Genomic DNA, 25786 nt, shown 5'->3' with positions numbered 1-25786 from the left:
AAAACCTAATGAATCAGCTAGCTCAAAAAAAGATGTAGGATGGTAAAATTTGTCAAGTAGGATGGTATGTGCTAGACAGGTTGTATGTTTTATTGGTCAGAGCAAAGCTTTGGAGGCATGAGATTTCAGAATTTGAATATGACATGATCAGTAGCATTTCCACCTATTCAAACTGAAACTTTCTGTTACTCTTGGTCCCTTGTAACAGTTGAAACTAATTGAGATGGGCATGGTAGTAAGTGCTAAGGACTGGACATTCACTTGGTTACAGCAGTCTACAAGTATCAGTAAATGAAACACTTGGAAGAGCTTAACATGATTAAAAAAAATGCCTACTGCTGGCTGAACTGTCTTGGATATAACAAAATGACCAAGATCAAGAGAGTGACTACAAAGAGTGTTTCATTTTAGATGTTTTGGTTATTCAGATGGATTTAATATCACTGCCTTCGTTGATATCTTTCAGAGGGTACAGGATACAAAGGATGTTGCTACTATTGCTATTTCCAAGCCTATTAGGTGGGGTTACAAAGTAGCTATTTTGAGCTATACTACTTCTACTTTTCATTTCTTATTATCCTACAGCCATTTTCAGAAGATTTATTCATAGACATCCTATTTCTGAAGGGCCTGTCACGAATGTCCAAAAGAATATAGAGATTCCTATATTATAGTTTATTGGCACCTTTGCCACATCATAGGGAAAGGTTTCTTTATATGCCCTCATCCAAATGTTGATGGTCATACATGGAAAGGGTTGTCCCCTGCAAAAATTGCAAAATATCAAAAAGAACAAGAACCAGCCTATAATCATGCATCAAAATTATTGAAATAGTATTGTAATATTTAACATTCTTTTAAATCAGCTGGTCAGTTTTTGTAATGTCCCCGTTTTGGCTGACATCGTTTTGCATGCCAGATCAGAGTCTACCATGGACTCTTGTAGACTGGTGGTTGTGATGAGAGAGTCATTCTAGCGTTTATTTGGGGATTGGATGGCTTATTATGCTCTTGGAGATATTATTTTATTTATATTTTATCATTACTTCTTATATTGGGCCTACATGTTCTAATTTTAAGTTGAGTTGCACTTTTTATTTTATAAAGTTATTTCATTATAAAAGTGCATTATAAGGGGATTTTATAATGGATGTTTCTAAAAGTTCTTAGTAACTTCTTAAAAAAAGTAAATAAATAGAGGGCTTGGCCTCTCATTTGGACATACCGGATTTGATGATTCTACTACCTATCTCTATGAGCATTTGTAGCACCATCCAAGTCTGCAAGTATTCAGCCTAATTTCTTGAGAACGATACCTCTCAAGCAATTGCATAACTGAGGGGGTGAAAGATCCTCTGAAGGGTTGCTCTTTGGAAGTAACATTCAGTTGCTTCAAGCTGTGCTTAATTGGAGTTCAAATTCATAGTCAGTAATTCTCAGCTTTTCATCGTTGGAAGAGGAAGAAGACATCAAGAAGGGTTAGAGGATTTTGTAGCAAGATTCGCAGAGACTATCCCTGCCTACTTCGGCTAGGGTTTCAGATACATAAACGCTGATTTTTCAGAGTAGAGTCGCAAGGGTTTTTGAGGTAATTATTGGGGCTCGGAAGTGGCAATTTAAGCTATTGTTACCAGCTCGGAAATCACTGTTTGAGCAGCGGATTTGGTTGCAATTTAGGGCGCTGCTCCCCTTGAACCCAGGTGCTCCATTTAATACAATTTAGTTACTATTCGAAGCAGCACAAAAAATATATTAAAATCGCAGGGTTTCCAGTTAACTTCGCAGCCAATCTGGGCATTATTTGTACTGTTGTTTGACCTTGTCCCTGCTGTAGCTGCGCCATAATTTTAGGGCATTTTCGTCAGCATTTTTCAAGGGCAGAAACATCTTTTAAAAATCGCAGGTGTGGACTGTCTGGCAGTTTCGACTGTCACAAAAATTAAAGAAAACTACAGTCTAGAACCCCAGACCATCTGGGTTGGCAGCAGTACAATTTCACAGGAGTTTTCAAGCATCTTTGGTGCCATATGCAGGTTCAGCCAAGAGGCAGTCCAGGGGTTCGATTTCCATCCACTGCAACAGCACTCTCACTGCTATTCACAGCAATCAATTTTCTATTGCTTGATGAGTTCATATGTCATGGGGATTTATAGTTTCAGTCATTGCATTGTACCCAGCTGTATAAGTGATTCAAAAAGAAGGATTCCACTTGCATTTGCATTTCTAGAGTAGAGGTTCAAGGTGTGCCAAGTCATTTGCATTCAGTCTATTATAAGAGAAGATTGTCATTGCATGGTGGAATGCCAAGTTATCTTGCTAAATGCTGAAAGTTGCAAATCTATTACTTTGGCGCTGATTTGCTTTATTGAGTTGTGTGGATTTATTATCTCCTTACTCAGTCCTTACTTCTCAGCAGTATAGTTCTTTGTTTGCCAACTGTTTGACGAAATTTCATAGTACATTTTCTTTAGTAGTACAGTTCAGATTACATGCCAAGTGTTTGACAAAATTCAATTGTACAAAGAATCAGTGTTTTAGTGATCCTATTAGTAAAGGTCATTACAATTTTTGGTAACTTTATGTTCTTTGAGAAGTATTATCAAAATTATTGAAATAGTATTGTAATATTTAACATTCTTTTAAATTAGCCGGTCAGTTTTTGGTAACTTTATGTTCTTTGAGAAGTATTCTTCTCCTGTGTTTAACATTGAATATCAATTCATTATCATTTCATGGTATTAGAGCCCATAGGATAGTAATTTGGTAAATTTTAAAAAAATGTAGTTGCAATGCCTGGAATTTATTTCCAAAAGTTTTTTAATGATTTTTTATGAAACAACTGATGTTTCCTAAAAAAAATTTTAAAAACTGTAGAAGATTTTTTACCATTTTCTATAAAATCAAAGTTTTTTTCCTGATTCTGACTTCACATTTTTTCAGATTAAGGATTTCTGGCACAGTTTATTTTTTTTTTTTTAAATCAAGGCTTTTTTAAGAGTTTTAGCTATTCTTCTGAAAAATCGTATGAACAATATATGTTTGAGGAATTTTTACAACATGATAGAAGTTTGTTTCCGCTAATGCAATGTCTAGTGTTTGTGTTCATCCATGACCTGCAGCATTTTCTTTTTACCATGCAAAGGCTAAGGGAGAGAATGGATTCCTCGCACCTGCATCTGCATCAAGGGTATTCACTTTTTTCCCAAAAATAGTGGCGGATTTTGACCTTTTTTCCCTAAAAGGTAAGATTTCCTAACACAATTTTAGATAAAACTTGTCAATTGCGAAATATATTCATCAAAAAAAAAATGCCGTTTGTGGCTAGGGTTTCCAGTTTAAAAGATATTTGATATCGTTGTTTGTGTTTACCGCATAGGTTAATTAAGAAATGCACACAAAAAATGAACACGAACACAAACAGCAGAACTCTACTTATTATTATTCGCATATGCCAGAACATTACATTATGCTTGAATGATCTCCTGAATACCATGCTTCCCGAAGGGGTTATAAATACTTTCCGAAGAACTTTCCCGAAGGGGTCCGTCGGCCACATACAACATGTCGCTACATAACAAAAACCTTTCCGAAGGGACCTGTCGGCTGATACACAATTTCCTTTCAGAAGGAACCCATCGGCTGATACACAATTTCTACCGACAACATCATCCCCCCCAAAAAGAAAAGTCGTCTCCTGACGACTATTACAAAATCTCTGAGACAGATCAACAACCAAAATACATTGACTGACTAACTGATCTTCAACACATCTGACCCTGATAGCCACCTATGCCGCTTTCTGCCTTCCAATTCCGAGTATACTGAACCAAGTGTTGTTATAGTGCCTTCAACTGGATGATCAACTCCTCCTGAGCTCTCCCTGCATCCACTAAGACAGCCTCACGGCCAACACCTACTCTCAGTGCCTCTGGTACACAGACACTCCATGCCTGCAGTAGCTCCAAGTCTTCTCAACTGGTCAGACTCCCACGACTGATATCCGCAACGATTGGGGGTCCAGGAGGCAACGCCCCCAACGGGGTCAAGGGGCAGCGCCCCGCGCCACCAAGACCAAATTAGCACTCTAAAACCCACACAAAACTGCACGGAACACACCATTTCTGTCATTTTCTGCCGATTATACACTCTTTCTGGCAATCGTTGGTTCTTCCTCTACCCTATGGCATCATCTGTTACTCATTCTGAGCATTCTTGATTTGTCGACTTTTTTTTTTTTTTTTAGAAAACCTCCTGTCACTCTTTTGTGCTACCAATGTACAGCTTCATCATACATCCTGCCACCGTATTGACTCCTTATGCAATATCCTGTAACGTCCTCCACAGTCTGAATGCAATAACAGGTAGAAGTTGTACGCCATATTTATCATTTATGCAAAACCCGTACACCATATTATATTGAAAACCCGTACAGTGGAGAATTATTTCAAACACGTGTATGGTGAATTGCAACCCTTGAAATTATTTTCACATTCCATACACGCAAGAGGAGATTGAAAATCCATACTCTGTTAATGTACTTTGTTTGTTAATTTGTTTCAGATATTTTGTAATAGTCGTCAAGAGACGACTGTTCTTTTGGCGGGGATGGTGTCAGTTGACTGGATGGTCCCGGCGGTGTTTCTGTAGCCGACAGATTGACTGTCGTCGATGTTTTGTATTTTGTAGCCGACGGGTAAATAGTTTGTAGCCGACATAATGTTTGTGGCCGACGGACTCCTCCGGGAAGGTTCGGCTGATAGTATTTATATCCCGTCTGGGATCATTGCAAATCATATTCTATCTTCTATTACGAATATTATGAAGCATAATGTATGTCTGGCATTTGCAAATATAATTTTGTTGTTCTGTTCTATTGTCTGTATGCGTTGATTTCTTTACCTGTACAGTAAACAGTTTGCAGTGAATTTACAATAAGGTTCTTGCATAAGTCTGAGACAATGGCAAACAAAAGTAAGATGACGGTAAGTAATACGGAAGTAAGACAACTACAAGAGGATGAAATTTATTATTTTCTAGGGGAATCGTAGATTATATATTTATTTATTTTTTATTAGTAAATGGCTGAAGCCTTATATAATATATTAATAAAGATAAGGTTACAAATGTCTCCGTTCAAATGAGCACTGGTAGGAAAGAACAGAGAAGAAAACCTTCAGTCTTGCCCAGGACCTTAATCCTTTACATAGTACATATATAAAAGGGGCACTCCCCAGTTTCATCAAATTACAACATTCTCTGCCAGGTTACTCCTTTATCTATATTTTAATAACTAATTTTTTCATACATTGATATTTTGGAAGCTAATTCTTCCTTTTCATTTTGTGAACATATTTAAGAAGTCTATCGGTGTCTCTTGTCACAACCGAAATCCTCTTTAATCTTTAAACTCTGTTATAATTTGTGCCTTGTTGATGGTGTATTTATAATGGTGCTCTGCATTCACAAAACTACTTCAAACTTGTTTTACAATGTTAGTACTGTCTGTTAGTAAAAATTGATATTTATATTAATACAAGACTATTTATACACTTGATTAAAATTACATTAAACTCTGATCTGTTTTCTTAATTTCGTAAAAAAACAAGAGGTTGAATTGACTAGCATTAATAATTTATCCTTATTTTAGTTCTAAACTTCTTACTAAATTATAATATATGCCATCTAGCTTAATTCCTAACCAATTATATTTTAGAGACCTTCTACTAAATTCAAAAAGAAAGTATTTGATAGTTTCCATTCTTCGATTAGTGTCTTAATTTTCAGATCTACCTACTAATTTTATTGTTTTTATTGTGATTTGTTTGTTTTAAGTTTGTAAAGTCTTTAATGATTCGTGTTCGTTTAATTTCAGTTTTTCTTAATGTTTTAAATTATTTTTTTATAATCTCCCACTATTTACTTATAAAATGCTAATGATCTTGATAACATGTGATCTACTAATGGTTGATAATTGGGTGTCCTGATTAATTTAAGTTCATTTGGAACGTCTTTCCTATGCCATGATGTCGAATACCCCAATTTTGATATCAAAAATCTGTCTTCCCTAATTTCGATTGCAAATATTTGTCAGTCTTGAAGATTCACCTACTCCTAGACATTGAGGTCTTACGCTGATGACTGAAGGATAAAATCCTCACCTTCAACTCCTCTATTTGCTTCAATGTTGCCTTCTGGATATATGTGTTGAAACCTAGTTTCTTCAAACTAGTCAATTAAACTAAGAACATTTTTAAGTTTTGAGTTCATCATCCAATTCGGAGTTTGACGTTTTCTTATGGCATTAATAATGATTTGGGAGTCTCCTATAAATTAATCTTTTTATCCTCTTTTTTAAACTTAATTCTAATCCTTCCCAAAATGCTTCTAATTGCGCTATTTTGTTTGAAGAGATACCCAAAGGTTTGGCTCGTTTAATGATCCACTCTCCAGTTTCTGACCTTATAATACAACCTATTCCTGTCTTCCCTAGATTACCTCTTGATGCTCCATCAAAGTTTAGTTTCATCTAGCCTTTTGGTGGAACTTCCCATTTGCATTCTTTCCTTGCTTTTTAGTCTTTATTATCATAGACTAATGGTGGGTTGATCAGGAAGGCCCACTTCTTTTTCATACTCCCGTCCCATTTTGATAATGTCCCTTCAATTTTAACAAATTTCCTTAAATGGTTGTTCGTCACTTCAGTAATACTAGCTTCAACCTTGTTTAGAAGAGAGTTCACACTTAGTTTTGCGTTGCTAAAGATGCGCATGTTCCTTTCTTTCTATATTTCCTACATAAGAATGGTTGGGGATATATTCCACAATTTACCATATATATGTTAGAGTTGTTTTCTATTTGCCAACCTAAGAGATGATTGTTGAGATCTCCGGGAAGAGGAGAAGTCCAACAAATCTTTTGACGAAGCTAGTGCCAGCTTTCTTGAGCGAAGGGGCAATTATAAAGGAGGTGCTTCACTATCTCAGAGTTTTCCTTACAAAGGCAACATCTTGATGGGCCTCCAAATCCCATCTTTGTGAATCTGCCTATTGCTAGGATTCTTTTTTGTATTGCTGCCCATAAGAAGATTCTTGCCTTAGGTAGGCATGCTGGATCTCAACATAACTTGAGAGGAAGGTTAATGTTTTCCTATCTTTGAGAGTTAATAATAAGATTATATCCTAACTTGACTTTGTAAGATCCATCTTTGGAAGCTCCCCATAGAAGTTTGTCTTTCCTATCTTTATGATTCGCCTGCCACTGCTTGAGGATGTTTTTAAAATTCTCTTTATCTACAGGTGTAAAATCTACATCCTCCAAAGTTTTCCACGCCCAAATATCTACCCCATTTTCCTTTTTGATGTATTTGTAATATGAAACCCTTGCGCCCCATAAATTAATAAGCACATTCTTGACATTATCAGGAATGTTAGAATCAGTAGGGGGGGGCTGTCCATCCTAGGAATCTCCTAGAAAAGAGCTTCATCTCCTCTTCCTAAGTCCCTAGTAGCATATTTGCTAATCATTGATCAGCATCTTACCATGAAGTTCCATGCTTCGAATCCTAAGGGTGGGTTCCTAATTCTGAATAATGATGTTGGGTCATCCACATTTAAGTATTTGTTAGATAGGATTTTAGCCAATTTACTTTCCCTTTATAGGTAAATTTTCCATACTAGCTTTGCTCCTAGTGCCTCATTTTGCCAACTGAAATTCTTAACACCTAGACCCCCTTGATCCTTAGGTCAACATATCCTCTCCCATTTTATTAATGTTGATTTCTTTTTATCTTCTGTTCTACTCCAAAAGAAATTTTTGAGCTTATGTTTCAATTTTTTGTTAACATGCTTAGGTAAAGGGAGGCATGACAATTGGTAAGTAGGAATTGTTGAGAGTATGGATTTAATTTTAATTGCCCTGCCCGCTTTTGTTAACCACTTCCCTTTCCATGTTTCTGTTTGTTTATCAATTCTGTCTGAAATATTTTCCCATCCATTGTTCTTCCTTGTTCCTTTTTCTAAATGGATCCCAAGATACTTACATGGGAAAGTGTCTTTCTTATATCCCATCTGGTTACACATATAATCTTCTATTTCTGTTGTAGTATTAAGAAAGAAAATTTCTGATTTTTTCCACATTTACTTTCTGTCCTAAGGCTTTTGTATAGTCTAGAATGATTTGTTTAAAAGATTGTGCTTCTTCCTTTGTGCTAACTCCTAGGAGTATAGTGTCATCAACAAATTATTGATGAGTAATCTTAGGGATATTATCTGTCACCATGATTCCTCTAGTTTTACCAACTTCTTGTGCCTTTTTCACTGATCTCCCAAAGGCTTCAGCCATGATTATAAATAAGAAAGGTGAATCGGTTCACCTTGACGAATACCTCTTGATATACTAAAATATCCTTTTGGGGTTCCATTAATTAGAAGAGAGATCTTTGGTGTTGAGATGCAATTAAATACTACATTGATACATTGACGTGAGAACCTAAAAGTTTCTGAAGTCTTACATAACAATCTCGAGTTTACTACATCATATGCTTTTTGAATATCTAATGTCATAAACATACATGCTTCCTTGTTGCAGACCATTGAGTGAATGGATTCCTAAATTATTTCTATACCGTCCAAAATGGATCTTCCTAGCGCAAAGCCAATTTGTTCTTCTGAGATGATTTTGGGTAGAATATTTTTAGTCCGACTTGCTAAAACTTTTGAGTAGATTTTGTATATGGTGTTATATAGACCAATAGATCTTAAGTCACTTGGTGACTAAGAGACAAATTTTTTGGGGATTAAAGCGAGAAAGATGTGATTAATTTCAGTGAGTATTGATTCTCCATTTCTGGATGCCTCAATTGCCTCCAAAGTTCTTCCCCTAAGATATCCCAACATTTTTTAAAGAAAAAGGCGTAGAACCCATCCGGCCCAAGTGATTTGTCTGAGTTGAGATTAAAAGAGCTGACTTAATTTCCTCTAAGGAGAAAGATTCATTAAGTTCCACGTCATCTGCTTCTGTGACCACTTTAGGAATTACCCTTAGCACCTTTTCTTGAGCAATTCGATTGGAGAAACAAAAGTTATTAAGAATTATTTTATAATAATTTACAAATATTTCTGCTATTTTAGAGGGGTTATCTTCCATATTTCCATCTGTCTCTTTAATTTTAGTTATTGTGTTAATTATTCTATTATGGATAGGGTTGTTATGAAAAAATTTAGTGTTTTTATCTCCTTCTGCTAACCATTTTTCTCTTGATTTCTGCTTCCAAAATATCTCCTCTTTTGCTAATATTTCTTCTTGTTTAACTAACAATTTTTTTCTTAAAATAATTTTCCATTGTCCATACCATTCTTAATAACGTCTACATTTAAGTTTTTAAGTTCTTCTTCAGTTTCAAGTTTTTCTTTGAATATATTATTAAAGTGAGTTTTGTTCCATTTTAATATTTTTTCTTTAATCATTTTTAGTTTTGAAACAAAACAATAGAATTTTTATCCTTTAAATTTACCTTCTTGCCACCATTGTTTGATGCATTCCATGAAGTTATTATCTAGGAGCCACATTTTTTCGCATTTAAAAGGATTCTTGGATGGTTTTTTACTTTTAGGCTATATTAATTCTATTCTAACCGGATAATGATCCTAACCTGTTATAGGTTGAATAGTTGCAAGAATTGTTAGATCCATCTTTGTTAACTCTCCTTCAAAGAAAAACCTATCCATTTTTTCTACTATGTAACTGAAGTCTTTCCTTTTGTTGTTCCAAATGAATATTCCATTGCTGGTTGGGATTTCTAGTAACTTATTACCCCTACTCATTTTCTAAATTCCATAGTTGCTCTTGTAATAACTTGAGTTCCTCCATATTTCTCATCTAGGTTTAGAATTTCTTTAAAATCTCCTCTAATGGCAATATTTTCAATAAGGTATTTCTCCATAAATCTACTAATTTCATCACATAACTTTTTCTTATCTGATGTCTGTGTTGGTCCATATATATTGATTAGAATTAACTGGAGGTTATGTCTATAGCTGAACACACTGCTCCCCATCCAATTGTTGTTGGTTTCTATAGTTTGAATATCTGCTTTCCTCGGATTCCAAATGACTCCCAATCCTCTTGAAGCCCAATTAGATTCTTTGATTTTTGTTTTCCATCTATCTAACTTCTTCCCTAATTTATCTCCTTGTTTATTCAATTTGGTTTCTTGTATTAGTATTATATCTTATTCAAATAAAATGAGATTGCGTTTTAACAAGCATTGCTTACAAGGAGCATTCCAAGTTGTAATCCTCATTGACCATTGGGAAGGCTCTTCCCCTTCCCTGCATTTAGGACTTCAAATATCTTTTTTTGCTCCTTTGCTTGCCCATCTACCTCTCTTAGTTCTTTTAATGATTTTCTACCTCTCTTCATTTTTTGTTTGCCACATTTCGGGGTTCTGAAACCCTCCTCATTTGTTGAGATGCCAAGATTGTCCATTAAGTGTTGATCATTGCTTGGGTTTATTTCTTCTTCCTTATATTCTCCTTCTTCCATTAACTCTTGAAATATCTAATCTTCCAATTCCTTGTCTTCTCTATTTTGCCCTTTGTGCTCTTTGAATTGTTTCTTTGATTTTTTGACCTCCTCTACCTCCTTTACTTTATGTATGTCATCCAAAACCCCAAACTCTTCCCATATTTGACTGTTCCCATTATGTTCTCTTTTTGTCCTTTGATCCTTATATGTCAATATATCCTCAGATTCTAATGCTTCTATGTATGCTGCTACTTCTATTGGAATTAAACATCCTTCTGTTCCATTTTCTTCTTTGCTTTCTTCTTTTCCAAAGATATTCTTTCCATTCACCGGTGTTTGCCAAAAATTTTAACCCTTTTTCTTTGCTTTTCTTCGGATTGTTATGTTGCTCCATTGAGCTCATGAAGCTGACGGGATTGAGCTTCCTTGTTCTTGATTATCCCTAATCTTCTCTATTTCTATGTTGTCTTGATTCCATATTTTTGTCCTACTATTTTGATCATTTCTCTGAACTTGATATGTTACTGCTATGCTTTGATTTTGTGAGGCGTCTCCTTCCACAATTGAGTCCCCATTATTAACTATCTCTTCATTCTAGTCTTCCTCTAATCTGATTTCTGCTATTGCTCCTTCACTGATATCGTCCCTTGTTTCTCTCCCATCTGACTCTATGCAGACTGATTCTTTCCATTTTACTTCCTTCTAAACTTGTTGTTCCATATTCCCATGATCCTTATGATTTTGTTCTCCTATTGTTATTTGATCTTCAATATCATTTTGTAATAATAGAATATCATGGGTCATTTTGTTTAGTTCCTATAAACTCAACTCGATTTCTTCCAATGCTTTATTCTCCCTTTGGCATGCCTTGCATTCTCTGAGTTTTATCAATTTTAGTTGGCTCTCATGGTTATCCTCTGCTTTCTTTCCTGTTTTCTCCAGTGTTACTAGTTTTCTTTGATCAAATCTATGACCTACTGATGTTCTTTCTTCTGTTTGGCTTCTTTGACTCATAAGTCTCCCTACTAATGCTTTCCCTTTTTGTTCTCTCTTATCTTTACTTTCCTTTGCTATTTCTTCTTTTTGGTCTATTGTTACCTTTGTCCTTTCCTTCCTTTGATTGTTACTGATATTGCTAAGTGCCTCTTTTAAATTCAATATTTTGTATTCTATTTTCAAATTGGGTTTGATGATTCCTTTGATTTCTCTTTCAAATTTTGAAAAATCTAGTTTATAAATGGATCTGTATGTTATTAATTTTTTTGTTTTAATTTCCTTTTGAAATAGCTCTATTTCTATTAAAAATTTAATATTGCTGGATTGGTTAACTTCAGAATCAATTCCTATTAAATTTCCTAAAGATTTACCTATTTTGATTAGGGTTTGGAGATGTTTAAGTTCAGGTGGAAAGTTTTTACATTCAAACCAGTTGGGTGTTTGATATTTTCTAATATTTTCATCACTCGAATTTGATTCCCCATGCTAGAAATTTATCAAGGTATCCTTTATAAAAGCAATTTGAAATTGAAACTAATTTATTTCTAATTTCCCTATTTATACAATGAAGATACAATGAAAAATTGGAAAAGGTACTGATACTTACCTGCTTCTTACAAATATTTTCTAATCTTCTTACCAAGTTTGGCCGAAACTTACTTGGTCCACTCCAATGTACATATATGCCTAGCTCTGAACATTCCATTCATTTTTCTTCTATATGTCTATCACTTATGATTAGTATATCAGAATAAACTTTCTAATTAGCTAGGGTTCCTATAGAAGGAGGCACTGTGCTTTTAACTTCGCCCTTACTTCCATCTATTCTTTTATGAGGTGGAATATAAACTTTCGGTTTCAGAGACAAGATTGTGGCATCCCTAGGGTCAAAAACAGGTGCGAAAGTCTGCAGTCTAGGGCGTAAAGGGATTTTGTTTACTTCTGAAATTTTTTCAAGTCTTTGCAACCTTAAAGCACTATCATCCTTAGGCTTCATCTTGGGTGCTATCTATTCCTCGAGCCTTGATGTCTTCTTTGCATATAGTGTTTTGCTGAAGAGTGTCTTGTCTTTTGACTATTGCATCTTCTATTAAGTGATTTGAGGTTGTTTCTATCTTCTTTTGGAGTGTTAATCCCCTCTTGGTTTTCCTTTTAGTCACTTGTTGCCACCCATCTTCTTCTTCATTGGTTATATTTCGTTATCCTTGCATTTTGAGAATTTCTTTGTGCCTAGCTTCATGAAGTTCGACTAGAAGTATTGAACCCCGCCCTCTTCTAATTTCTACTTTCTTCCATTATAGCTGATAAGACATCGAATTTGTTGCTGATCGGAAGGTAAGGGTGCTCCTACTGGCCATTTCACTCGGAATGATGGTGATTCGGAGGGTTTTGTATAAGGGTTTTGCCCAAAACAGTCAAGCAAAAAGCTATAAAAGATAGAACATTGTTGTACGGAATATACTGTGGAGGCAGTACATTGTGTAGTCGTACACCGTACAAAATACCCTGGGGAGGCAGTACATTGTGTAACCATATACCATACGGTATTGACAACAAAAAAAAATGACAAATCAAAACACTTCACAATATACCGAAGGGAAGGGAAAGACATAAACAAGTAGTAAAACATAGTCGGTTGGCAAAAAGAGTATGGGATCGGAAGAAAATGACAAAAATGGTGTGTTCCATGGACTTTTGTGTGGGTTTGAGGGAGCTAATTTGGTCTTGGCGGCGGGGGCACTGCCCCTCGACCCCGCTGAGGGCGTTCCCCCTAGACCCCCAGTCAGTTCAGTTATCAGTCATGGGAAGTGTGACCAGTTGATGAGACCTAGAGCTGCTACAGGCATAGAGTGTCTATGTGTTAAAGGTGGAGAAAGCACTGGAGCAAACCTTTAGAGAGAGGTGATACGCTTTGAGGCACTCGAAGTAGGTGTTGGACGTGAGGCTGTCTTGGTGGATGCATAGAGAGCTTGGGAGGAGTTGATCATCCAGTTGGAAGCAGTAGAGGGACACTTGGCTCAGCGTACCCAGGAGTTGGAAGCAAAGAATGTGGCACGAGTGGCTATCAAGGGCATATTGGCTAAAATGACAGTATTGTGTTAGCAAAGGCTATAAATGCAATGTGTTTTGGAGACCAGTTTGGTGCAGACACAAGACGAATGTGAAAGTGGTGTGACAGAAAAAGATCTATCCTATTATAGTTAGTCACAGTTAATGTATTCCATTTTGTTAATCTGTCTCGGTAATTTTGCAATTGTCGTCTGGAGACGACTTTACTTTTTGGGGGGGATGATGTTGTCAGTAAATTCTATATTGTAGCCGACGGGTAGAATAGTATCCAAACGGGCACGTGATGGTTGAGTCACCCCTTCGAGAAAGTATATGTACACCATCTGGAAGGGACTTTGGAATAATCATGGTAATCATTGGAATCATTGTAACGAGCTTATTGCATATATGAATAAAGTATCTGATCTGTGTTATATCTTGCTATACTACATGCAACAAGTATCATTTTACCCTATACAGTAAACAATTGGGCAGTGATCTTCTCTTAGATTAATGTGCTCGGGCTTGTTCAGATAAACATTATTCCTGACTGCTTTTATCACATTTACTATTTTTTTGGTTAATGCTGCTTTTTTCACCATTTTTTTTTAATTATTATTACTTTTTAATCGTAGATTATATTGCTGGCAACCAAGTTCATTGAATTTTAAAAATAAGGTAATTTTTTTATTTTCATTGGCAACCATTACGTGAACAGTATTATATATATCATAAACAAGTTTTCAACAATAAATCATAGTTCAATATTTAGCATTTACATCTCAATTTAATATTTTAAAAAACTTTAAATCATTTTAATTAAAAAAATATACTAATAAGGATTAATAATTAAGAGTTATATTTTTAAAAAATTAAAATAATGACAAGGACTAATAGTTAAGAATATGTAATGTATAAAACATTCTTAAGTTCTTAACTATTGATCTTTGTTAATCTATTTTCTAATTATATTTAATATATTAACAATGATTAAATCTAATTAAAAGATATATTAAAATTATTAAGTATTAATTATACTTAATGTTTTTGGATGTGTCACATAATATGTATTATATTATATTCTTCTAGTCATTATTTATAATTTTAAAAATAGCAACTATTATATTATCATATTATAATAGTTAATCAAATGTTTGATAAAAGTGTCATTTTATTCACCGAGTTTTGGGTGATATCGAGTTTTTTCAAAAAAATTGTGTCAGCCAAGTTTTTCAACTATGATTTTAATACTAGAATAGGGATTAAGATGACAAGATAGTATTCTTCAAATATTGGTTCATAATTGAGATCTTAATTAAATCAGATGTGCAATGTCGCACCAACAGTATACTAGGTTTGGTAGCAATCACAGGGCTCCTTAGGCCTATTTGGGAGTCTAAAAAATGGGTATTGCCAATGGGACAAATGTTATTACCATTGGCAGAAGATCAAAGTCAAAATGGCTTTCAAGGAGACCACTCCAAAGGGAGCAGAGGAACAATTGGGCAAGGAAAACTAATGATTCATCACTGAAAACTACCACAAGAACGAATAGAAGTTCGAAAATAGGGCTCCGGAGAAGGAGCCCTAAGATATGAAAGTATATGCCGAAACTGACTGTCGATAATGACTAATAATTTACAGACAATGATACTGCCATTCGCTACTGATCATAAGAAACCGTTTTACATTGAGATTAACCATATATGAAAATGGAATTGGATAATGAATTTCTGGATAAATATCACAATAGCAACAAACATGAAAACCAAGGTTGCATGGGTACATGGGTACGGGAACGGGGACGGGTACGGGTACGCATATTTTTCAAAATAGGGGACGAGGGTACGTGTGTATGCCTATTTTTTCTATATTATTAATATTTTATGGAAAATATAAAAATCAAAATATATGTCATGAGTCATGACATTGAGCATTCAAAACAAGAAATTTGAAATATATATATATATGCTATTGCTGAATGCTTAATGTTTAAAGTATTTTTCATAATAGGGGACGGAGGTACTTGGGTATGTCAAACTTATTTAAAAATTATACCTTTATATTTATAAAAAATCTGAAATTATGAGTCATGACAATGGTTTTTCAAAACAAGAACAGTGATAAAGTTTGCAAATGTAATGTATTGTTTTCAGTTTCAGATTTGCTATATGTTTGAAATAATAATACATGATAAATGCTTAGATGCATAACAAAGAAGGCAGACTTTAAAAATGAACAAGAGGATCCCAAATCATATAACAATGACATATTGCAAATGATAAACTTATGACTTGAACAGTGATAAAGTTTATTTTTAATGAGTATCAAAGTTTCAAACTGATTTGGTATTGAATTAAGTTTGATAAACAACAAGCTAATACAAAAATAAAAAACCAAAAAAAAAATCAGAATCTTAATCAAGGTCCTTAGCTATGATGCTCTCCACCGAGTACCCGATACGTGGGATACGTGTACCCGGTACTTGGGTACGTGGGTACCCGGTGGGTACGAGTACCAGGGGTGTGGGTACGAGTACCCATGCAACCTTGATGAAAACACCAACATAGAAACCCTAGTTCTGATTTCCATTTAGGGTAGCCAGAATAATCAAAAATACTGTATGCAATAGCAGCTAGAAACCCTCATTGTAGTGTCCCCGTTATCGTGAGCATCAAAGGTTATTTTGATTAGCCTATCATTGGCCTTTGTAGGCTAAGTCAGATGGTTAGAGGGTTCCCAATTGGCAGAACAGAAGGCTCTTTCCCCTTGTAGAGTACAGAAGCATTCAAGATTTTCTCTTCGTTTAGTTTAATTTGATACACTTACTATTTATAGTAAGTCATCTATAGCCGAGTCAAGAGGGAATCATGCGTGCTTGAAAGGGCACATTATTGGGCATTGATAGTTCTTCTTGTCGCATGGTCTTCTTGTGTCTTAATTCATACTATTGTACAAGGTGGCACACATTTTGGAATTACAAGCCAGCTGTGATTTCTTTTTCAAGTTCATTTCAGTTAGCTATATAATTAATTCCTCAAGCAATAGTGACATTGTAATAAGTTATTTCCCTGAACAGAAATAAGGAGTCACAAGGTTGCAAAAAAATTGTTTGATGAAATGACTTACTGTAGTTATACATTACAGTTTACATTAGATCACTAGAGTGCATGTCCAGTGTTCGTTGTAATGCTTATTGGTTGTAGGAATAAGTTGCAATCATTTTTAATCTTCATAAGCCTTTGGAAATTCAAGAGTAGTCTTGCATTGCATCTCTATTATTTATCAAGCTTATTTACATCCATCTTTAAGCATTTGGTCATCACTGGCAATCATTAAAACAAAACAAAACAATCCAAAATTAAGAACAGCGAGTACAGATTTTGTAAGACAAGTATTTGAGAATATTCCTTGGAGCTGATGCAACACTGGATTTTGGGAAAAAAACAAGGAGAAGAAAAGTGGCGCTCTGTAAGTGGGGCATCTGGACGATAGGCCCATAATTGCAGGTCCTTTGTGGCATGTTTGTAGGAGAGCCTGTGCTTGTCCTCCGTGCTGGTTTTATTACCTGCTTTTTTTTCTTGCATAAAATCTCTTGTCCTGCCTCTGTGTGTGTTTTTCCTTTCATGGCTTGGTGTCGTCTACGGTTTCATTGAAAGGATTTCTTCTGTGGCTTTTTGACTTAGATGGAGTCTGGTAAAAATGGTTCTTTGTTGCAAGGCAAAGAGAATGATATTATTACAGATAGTGAGAAATCTGAAGGCAATCCTAGGTCTTGGTGAAAACAGGATACCATCTTATTAATTTATGGTGGCAGACAAATGTATTACTGAATGTCCTTCTGCTTGCTTTAATGGAGAGTTTATCAGAGGACTTGCCTGAGGAGCCGATGGAGGAAAATGTACCAGAGCTGATGGAAATTGAATGGGAAGCGGGGGCATCGCCGAGAGTGCAGACCCCGGAGAGACAGTGTAGAACACAAATACACTACTAAGAGTTGGAAGTGAATTAGGAGTGTATAACAATCTGTGTACCAATTTAATTTTTCTGATCAATCTATGTTCATAAGCATCTTCTCATATAATATAAGTTCAACATCACAAGCAAAGAAAAGACAATGCACTATGTAAAATGTGGAAACCCAATGCAGGAGAAAACCACCAATACAAAGACTGCTAGGAGCTACTGTCCTAATCCAGTCCCAAACAAACTTCTGTCCAATTACAACTTTAAGGGCTTCAACCCTAAGGAGTCATCAAAACCTTCTCAAAAGCATCAACTCTTCCACAATATAAGCAGCAACTTATACAGCACTCATTCGACATTTTTTTATGAGTACCATTTCAAAGCACTTTAACAAACTTTACATAAGCACCAACTCACCACAGTCTGGGCATCAACTCGGTTAAAGAATAAGAATATCATATCAATTCTTACTGCAATCTTTGCGTTCCCTTTTATACAAACACAGATGAGTTGAAATTCTGATATACCAAGATAACAGTGCCAGTTCTTCTTCACAAATAAATCCAATCTAGAATTAGTATAATTCCTTTCAAAAACTAAATTCAAGCAGGCACAATGAGTAAACTGTTTGAAAATAAATTTCAAATTTCAATCTGAATTTATCTCAATGCCTCTGATAGCTGTAATACTATGTATTAATTCTTTGAGATCAATCTGAAATGAATAAAATAAACTTAAATTCTGGTTTGAAAACAATTGACACCTCTGAAAGTCATATACCTGTTTCAATTCAAAAAACCATTGCCATGTTGAGCACGTACAGCCTCGGGAGACATATAGCTTCAGATTATCATATCAAAACATCTTATCTTCTTTCTTTCACAAATCACCTTTTTAATACCACTGTATTCTTATATATCTGACGCAGCAACAGTATCTCAATTTTTACATCATATCATTTCATTTATGATACTCGCACATTTCCACAAAACATTGATTATAAAAACACACAAACTTTCAAACTCTATTTATTTATTCAGACAATAATAATCAAAAGCCAATTTTGAACTCCAATCTGACGTGGTGTGCTGTCTTAACCTGACATGGCATCAGAATCAAATGAAAACTTTCACAAATACTAAACAGCCCGACAACTATGAAGAATGTTAATAATAATTGAACTTCCATTGTTTACGGCAAATATTATAGTTTTAAACAAACACAACTTGTCTCATTTGTATCTGTAGAATACGCACGGCAACCTTTATATTTGATTGTAATACACAATCATCAAAACACAATATCATCCAATAGCTACCGTGTGACTAGGGAATATGCAAGCAGCACAAATGGAAATATGAATAGAGCCGGGGCTGTAAACACTTGTCATCTGAGTCAAAAATTATGAAAGAAGATATACCCGGCTGAGCCAAACCCTTCATATCCCTGCGATCTTTGCAGACACCATGAGGTGCAGATGTACATAGCATGTCATTAAAATTATTTCCAGATTTCCATTATGTCTCCCACTTAACATACGTCATAACTTAAGTCGATTGTTTAAATATTACAAACAACGATCACCAGTAAGTCTCATTTTTTAATTGCTTAACAATGTTGCAGAGTTTCCCTCTAGGTTTTCTGATGGATTTGGAACACATATTATGAGGCAAAGATGTTTACATGTTTTATATGATCAGATATATTCTCAAAGTTTGATATACTCATGCTTTGTTATCACAATCTTTGACATCAATGACGCATTGTGCAACATGGAGAAATGGGTAAGCCCCCTCTTTCTGGGTTGAAAACTCTTTTGTTATCCCCTAATGACGACATGGTAAGGGCCATCAAAACTGAAAAAACTCTCTTGAGAAATATTTCAATCTTTTTTGTTTGCATGGATAATAAGTTTTCACCTGCAAGAAATTTTTGAGATGACTGGTTTAATAATGTTTGGGGAATAAAATTGGGTATATTTGTTAGTTTTTATCGAATGATTCAAAGGCGTGGGTTTGTCGTTTTATTGAAAAACCATAACATGCAAAAAGAATCCTTCAGAAATCCTCTTGGAATGTAGGTTAAATCCTATTTAGGGCTTTCCCGTGGTCTCCAAAGGGTAATATTGAGAATGTTATTGCCAGGTCCTTCCCGCCTTGCGTTGAAATCAAAATGATTTACTGCCAGAAATTTGGCCTTTCATTCCGCAAAACCTCAAACCAGTAGGGTCAGTGTTGCAAGTTGAGAAGTCAAAAGTCACCCTCTCACATCTCAATGCTTGCATTCTTATTGTTCTAGATCCAGAAGTGGATTTCCCATATGTTCTTTCTCGACATTGAAGGTGAATTTTTCTCGTGGAACATTTGCTTGCTTGGGAACCTAGGTGCTTGTTTTCACTGCAAATTGAATGGCCATGCCTACAAAGTATGTCCGGCCCTTAAAAATATTCAAAAGACTTTTGAAGTCTCTATCAATAATGTTAATGGTTATTCTCCTAAATCCCCTCCAGTCATTGTGGGTGGTGAAACAAATTTTGCAAAAGAACTTAAAAAGAATCTTGTTGAGAAGGTTAATAACTTAATGATAATGCAGTTGTTAATAATATTGATAGAAGTTTGGATTTTGATAATCGTAATAAATTTGTTTCTCTTTCCAACCCATTGTTTGATAAAAATTTTGAGGTGGTTCTCGAGGGTGATAACAAATTGATCATGATTTGGCCTTTGTCGATTGTCAATTAATAGGTTCTCCCCCCATTTCAAATACAATTAGCATAGATGTTCCTGCCCAAAAGAAGAATGCCCAACAAATTGCTTTACAAAACTTAAAATAAAAGCAGAAAAGGTTAGGAAATCTACCAAAACATTTTTGAAATAGTGTAATGTCCCATAAGAGCTTGTAATTTCATCAAAGGAAGAGATGGGTGAGAAAATTGTTTGTGTTATTAATCCGGATAATTTGAACATAGAGATTGGTGGCCAATTCACATTGGAGCTTACCAAAAGCACCATTGAAAAAAGAAAGTTAATTGAAAGACTTTTTGTTGCTAGTCAAAAGGAAAAACCTTAAGCATGCTCACTTGGAAATGCCAGAATGTTTCAATAGGCCCTATAAGGGCAAAACACCTTCAAACAAATACTTCATGATGATGAATTTCCATAGTTGGAATGTCCATGGTCTAGAAATGTCAAATAGAAAATATATCATTAGAAAACAGTGCAATAAGATTAAACAAAAGGATATTATTTGTTTGCAAGATATTGTAGTTGTTGGTTATCATGCTTATAATACCTTAAAATTCCTTTGGGACAAGGCTTCATGTTTTTATACCAATCATGCCAGAGGGAAAGGTGTACCACTTTCCTTATCAGCCACCAATGGTCTGATAAAGTTGTCAAAGAAGGAACTTCTCCTTGTCAAAGAGCCCAATGGGTGGTGTTCAATTGCTATAATAAGCTAATAGGTGTTTGTAATATTTATGCTGTCAATGACTACAAAGACAAAGCAAAGTTTTGGGATTGGCTTGCAAACAATCTTCCCAAAGCCAATTGGATCATAGTTGGAAACTTTAACGTGGTCGTCAACAAAGAAGATAAAAGTGTGAGTTTATTTCATTCTTGGAAGAGTCTTACTTTAAGAGAAGATTTAATTTGGTTGATCCAATTGAAAAGAAAAAATCTCAAGGGAGCATTTGGTACACTTAGTGTAATAATCAATTGGGTTGTCAAAGAGTTTATTGCAGATTTAATGCAGAGCAACATGGGGCTTTAGGGTTTTCAAACCAAATGTTAATTTTAAGACTTCAAAGCTGCCAAGGTCTCCTTAAGCAACTAATGGTTTGGTGTGGTCAAAACATGAACTCAACCTCCACAATGACCCACAATTCTAATGATCTTTAATCATCCAATCCAACTACAATAAACAACTTAATGCCTATCTCCTAGGCAAACCCCAAATGCTGTCCTATTAGGCCTAGTAGGCAATTAGACCTCGAGGGATAGTTTTCTCAACTTTTCTCAAAATTTTCCCAAAACAAATTACATATCCTGACACCCACTTGGCTTCTCAACAACATATCAAAGACTCAACATAGGTTACTGTGGACCAATCCCTCAATTTGGCCAACTGTGACAGTTTTTAGACGTAAATAAGCCCACTTTTACAAAGGAACCATATCACAAACTTAATACCTGACCATGGCTTCTTCGACAGGGTTATTAAATGACTTCAATTAGAGGTTTCTGCAATCAATTGGACTCTATGGTCAGTCCAACCATAAAAACCCCAATTTGCCCTCTAAAACCATCAAAAACTAGGGCCTACTTGTCAGCCGACTAGATTGTCGTCGGTGTTTCTGTAGCGGACAGAGTGATTGTCGGCGGTGTTTCTGTAGCCGACGGAATGACTGTCGTCGGTGTTTTGTATTTTGTAGCCGACGGGTAAATAGTTTGTAGCGGACATAATGTTTGTGGCCGACAGACTCCTTCGGAAAGGTTCAGCGGATAGTATTTATATCCCGTCTGGGATCATTGTAAAGCATCTTATATCATTGATCTTATCAAGCATAATGTATGTCTGGCATATGCGAATATAATTCTGCTGTTCGTGTTCGTGTTCATTGTCTGTATGCATTGTTTTAATTTACCCATACGGTAAACACTACTCAAAATCACCCTTCCAAACTCAATCTCAACCAAACAGTGGTTGATTAACCACCTCCTTGACATATACTAACCGGTTCCAACATAAAAGGATGCCTCGTGAAGGTAGATTGTCTACTACAATACCCTACCATCAAATTTGGTGTTCCTTCTACCAAATGAATATATTATTATATGATGATCACCAACTTCAAACACTTCTCTACAATTTTGGGGTTAGTTTCATATTATACATGTTAATTCATGACCATCCCATGAGGAATAGAGAGAAGACATTCGTGGAATGGCCATTGAAGCCTTGAATGTATTCAAACTGTCAAAACTATGCACGGAACTTCAAACCAATCAACAACAACTTTGTATAATGCACTACAATGTTACCATAGATCATTCACCGGGTGTTAGGAGTGTTTAATCCTTCTGTGAATCTATACAAACCATCCCAAAACTAATTGATATGATCGCTCAACAATGCAAATACTCAAATACCGATTCGTGCCAGCAGGGCCTGGCTTCCGCATCCAATGCGGACGGATGATGGAAGCCTCTGGATGCCTGCGGGCGGCTTTCGGGCAGCACCCACAGGGAATCCGGGAGCATCCGGACGCATCCACAGGAGTTAGGCGGGAAAACAATAAAATATAGTATATTTTAACTTAAACTTTCATAACATGTGACTAAAAGCTTTTTTTAAAGTGTTTTTTCACAATAAAACCCTAAAACGACCCTAGAAGACAACATAGAAGCATTCACAAGAGTCATTTTAGAATTTTGTTTGCACCTACAACCACTCCTTCATTGTGAAGCTAAGTTCAGCATTTTCAAAGAGGATCGATCGAAGAGGGAGAGAGAGCTTTCTCAAAGAAGTTTAAACCATTCAAGGTAAGTGATCAATTCTTTTCTTGAGTATTTAGATGAATTTTTTTGAGTTTTTGATGATTTTTTTCAAGTTCTTGAAGATGTTTTTAAAGTTTTTTTTCAAATTTTTTTTTTTGAAAGATAGGTAGAAGCAACTTTGGGTATCTATTTTAGTAGTTTTTCTCACTTCTTTCCACTTGTATGCATGATCATTGATGTTCATAGTTGTTAGGAACTAATTAAAATTTATTTACTTTCTTATAAAAGAGGCCCACTGGACACCGCATTTAAAGTGGGGGCAAGAGACCACGCTGAAGAAGCTATTGCACGTTGCCTCTATGCGAATGGGCTTTCTTTCAACTTGGTGAGATCACCATATTGGAAGGAAATGGTGGCAGCAATCAAAGAATCACCAGCTGACTACACAAGCCCGGGCTATGTTAGTGTGGCACGTGGTGTATCTAGCATATGTGGAACCATGCTTGGTTCAAATGATCTTTCAGCAGTTGGAGATGACAATGAGAATGTGGATTTTCTTGCGAATCCCTATGATTCAAAGTCAGACTCTGATTGACTGAATCTTCAGACTTCAATCATTTACCATGTTTTTAAATTTTATTTTGTTGGAATCTTGAACATGACCTATTTGAACTTATTGTTTAAAGTCAAGACTAAACGCTAATGTTGGACAAGCACATATTGATATTGAATCTTGATATATGAATATCATATGAATTTTGAAATATCTTGAATTTTGTTTAAGGGTTCAAGTTAACTGTTAAGTATCATAGATTCATAGTCATATTATGATTTGTTTTTGTGTATTTCTTGCATTTCTTTGCATATGTTAATATTATTATTATTATTATTATTATTATTATTATATATATATATATACACGTTTCCTCTTGCATCCGCATCCTTTAAAAAAAAAAAAAAAATCCCCGCATCCCGTATCCGCTTCTGGAATCCGCATCCGAATCAGTAACTTAGTGCAAATACATAAGGAATATTGCAAATTTGTTGTTTATTCAATGACTGTCCGTAAAGATGTTGCCACCACCGTACACCATGAGATCCCCATGCCTTGTCCAGGCAAAATAAGGTGTCTTTCAACTGTTCCAACTGATCCAAGTCAGTTTCATGTGATTACAAACTCATTAAGACCCTTAAACATTATTTCCTTCCAAAACTGAACTTACCATTAATATTCAAAAATTTGAATTTTAAACTTTATTTAATTGCTTTATTTGCATTCTAACTTATCAACTCTTGGATCTTATTTCTCCTAGGATCTATTTAACTCATCTAGGACCTTATGAATCTGGTTGAATCCCTCTCGTGCACTATTGGCCCCTATTACAATATATTTGGTCTTAGGGTCCTTACTAGGACCCTTAGGACTTTTAATCATTACACTTAATTCATTATTACAAAATGGCATAATAGCTGTCAATATATTGTTGATACTTTAAAGTCCTCCTTGGTGTCTTGTGTCTGACCATAGGGTTGTCTAGGTCCACTTGCACCAAGATTGGATAGGTGCTATATTGACTCCTCTATGTTTAATGTCTCCCATGCTTCTAGTTGCTATCCTGTAGTTGTTACCCCTGCCAGGATTTCATATCACTCTCCATCTCCATTTCTGTGAGATATGAGGGATCTCAAGAAGATGCCTATAAAACTAGAAATAAGAACCTTTTGAAATTAAATGTCTCATTTCATAATGACAATGATGTCAATGATGCTATTCATATGGTCTCTTGCCTCTCTAAATTTAAAAACAAGTGTTACTCTCCTGTGGATCAGTGGAATCGGATGGTAGATGCTTGGAAGGATTTGTTTCAAATCATAGGAAGGAAAATGGCCATGGACAGAAAAGTTCAAATCACTAGATGTCAGAATGTTAAATGAGGTGGAGGGTCTGATCCAAAACAAAGGATATGATATTGATTTGGAATGTAAGATGACTGTTGCAAAAAGTAAGTTAAGGAGACATCAAAATTATGAGATTCAGGGTCAAAGGACCAGAGAGAATGAACTGGATGAAGGACAGGAACAGGGGGGCTATGTACATTTTAACATTAATAGATCCAAACAAAGGGGGGACTGTATTGATGAAACTCAAATAGAAGGTGGGATTGTAAGAGACAATTCAACTATCTTGAATACTTTCTATTATAATTTCTATCAGGAAGTGTTTAATTCAGAATATATGAGTAGTAATCAGAAGTCTCTTGAAAATTGCATTAAACTGATTCCTAAAAAGGTTTCATCTGAGGAAGCCAAGATGCTTAGTGATAACATTAAGATAGGTGAAATTGAGGATGCTATCAAAAGCATGGCTAATGGAAAATGGCCTGGACTCGATGTGATACCTTTTGAGTTCTATAAACAAAATATTCAGTGAATTTGTGAGGAACCAATGTCCTTGTATGAGAAAGCATTTGATAATGTTTCTTTAGGAGAAAAGATTAATAGAGGATTGATTGAACTTCTTCCTAAAATGGAGATATAACTCAAGTTAAAAACTGGTGCCTAATTACTCTGCTTAACCTCTCATTTACAATTATTACTAAGGTCTTAGCTAGAATAATTGCCAATTTCTTAGTTAGAATAATTGCCAATATTCTTAGTAGAGTCATCCCTGTTACTCAAACTGGTTTTATTAAAGGTAGATACATATTGGAGAATCTTATTACAATCTAGGAAGCTATGAATTGGGACAAATA

General features: G+C 35.3%; 1 protein-coding gene across 1 annotated transcript in view; it reads right to left on the bottom strand.

Annotated features, from left to right (window-relative positions):
• Positions 1–25786, bottom strand: part of LOC149571043 (calmodulin-binding transcription activator) — a 291577-nt gene that overhangs the window by 214431 nt on the left and 51360 nt on the right. The window lies entirely within an intron of this gene.

This window comes from Cupressus sempervirens, chromosome 2, assembly GCF_028749045.1.
Source record: "Cupressus sempervirens isolate cs-2001-9-10 chromosome 2, ASM2874904v1, whole genome shotgun sequence".
Taxonomy (NCBI): domain Eukaryota; kingdom Viridiplantae; phylum Streptophyta; class Pinopsida; order Cupressales; family Cupressaceae; genus Cupressus; species Cupressus sempervirens.
The sequence above is the reverse complement of the archived record's forward strand: the minus strand, read 5'-3'. Positions and strand labels throughout refer to the sequence as shown.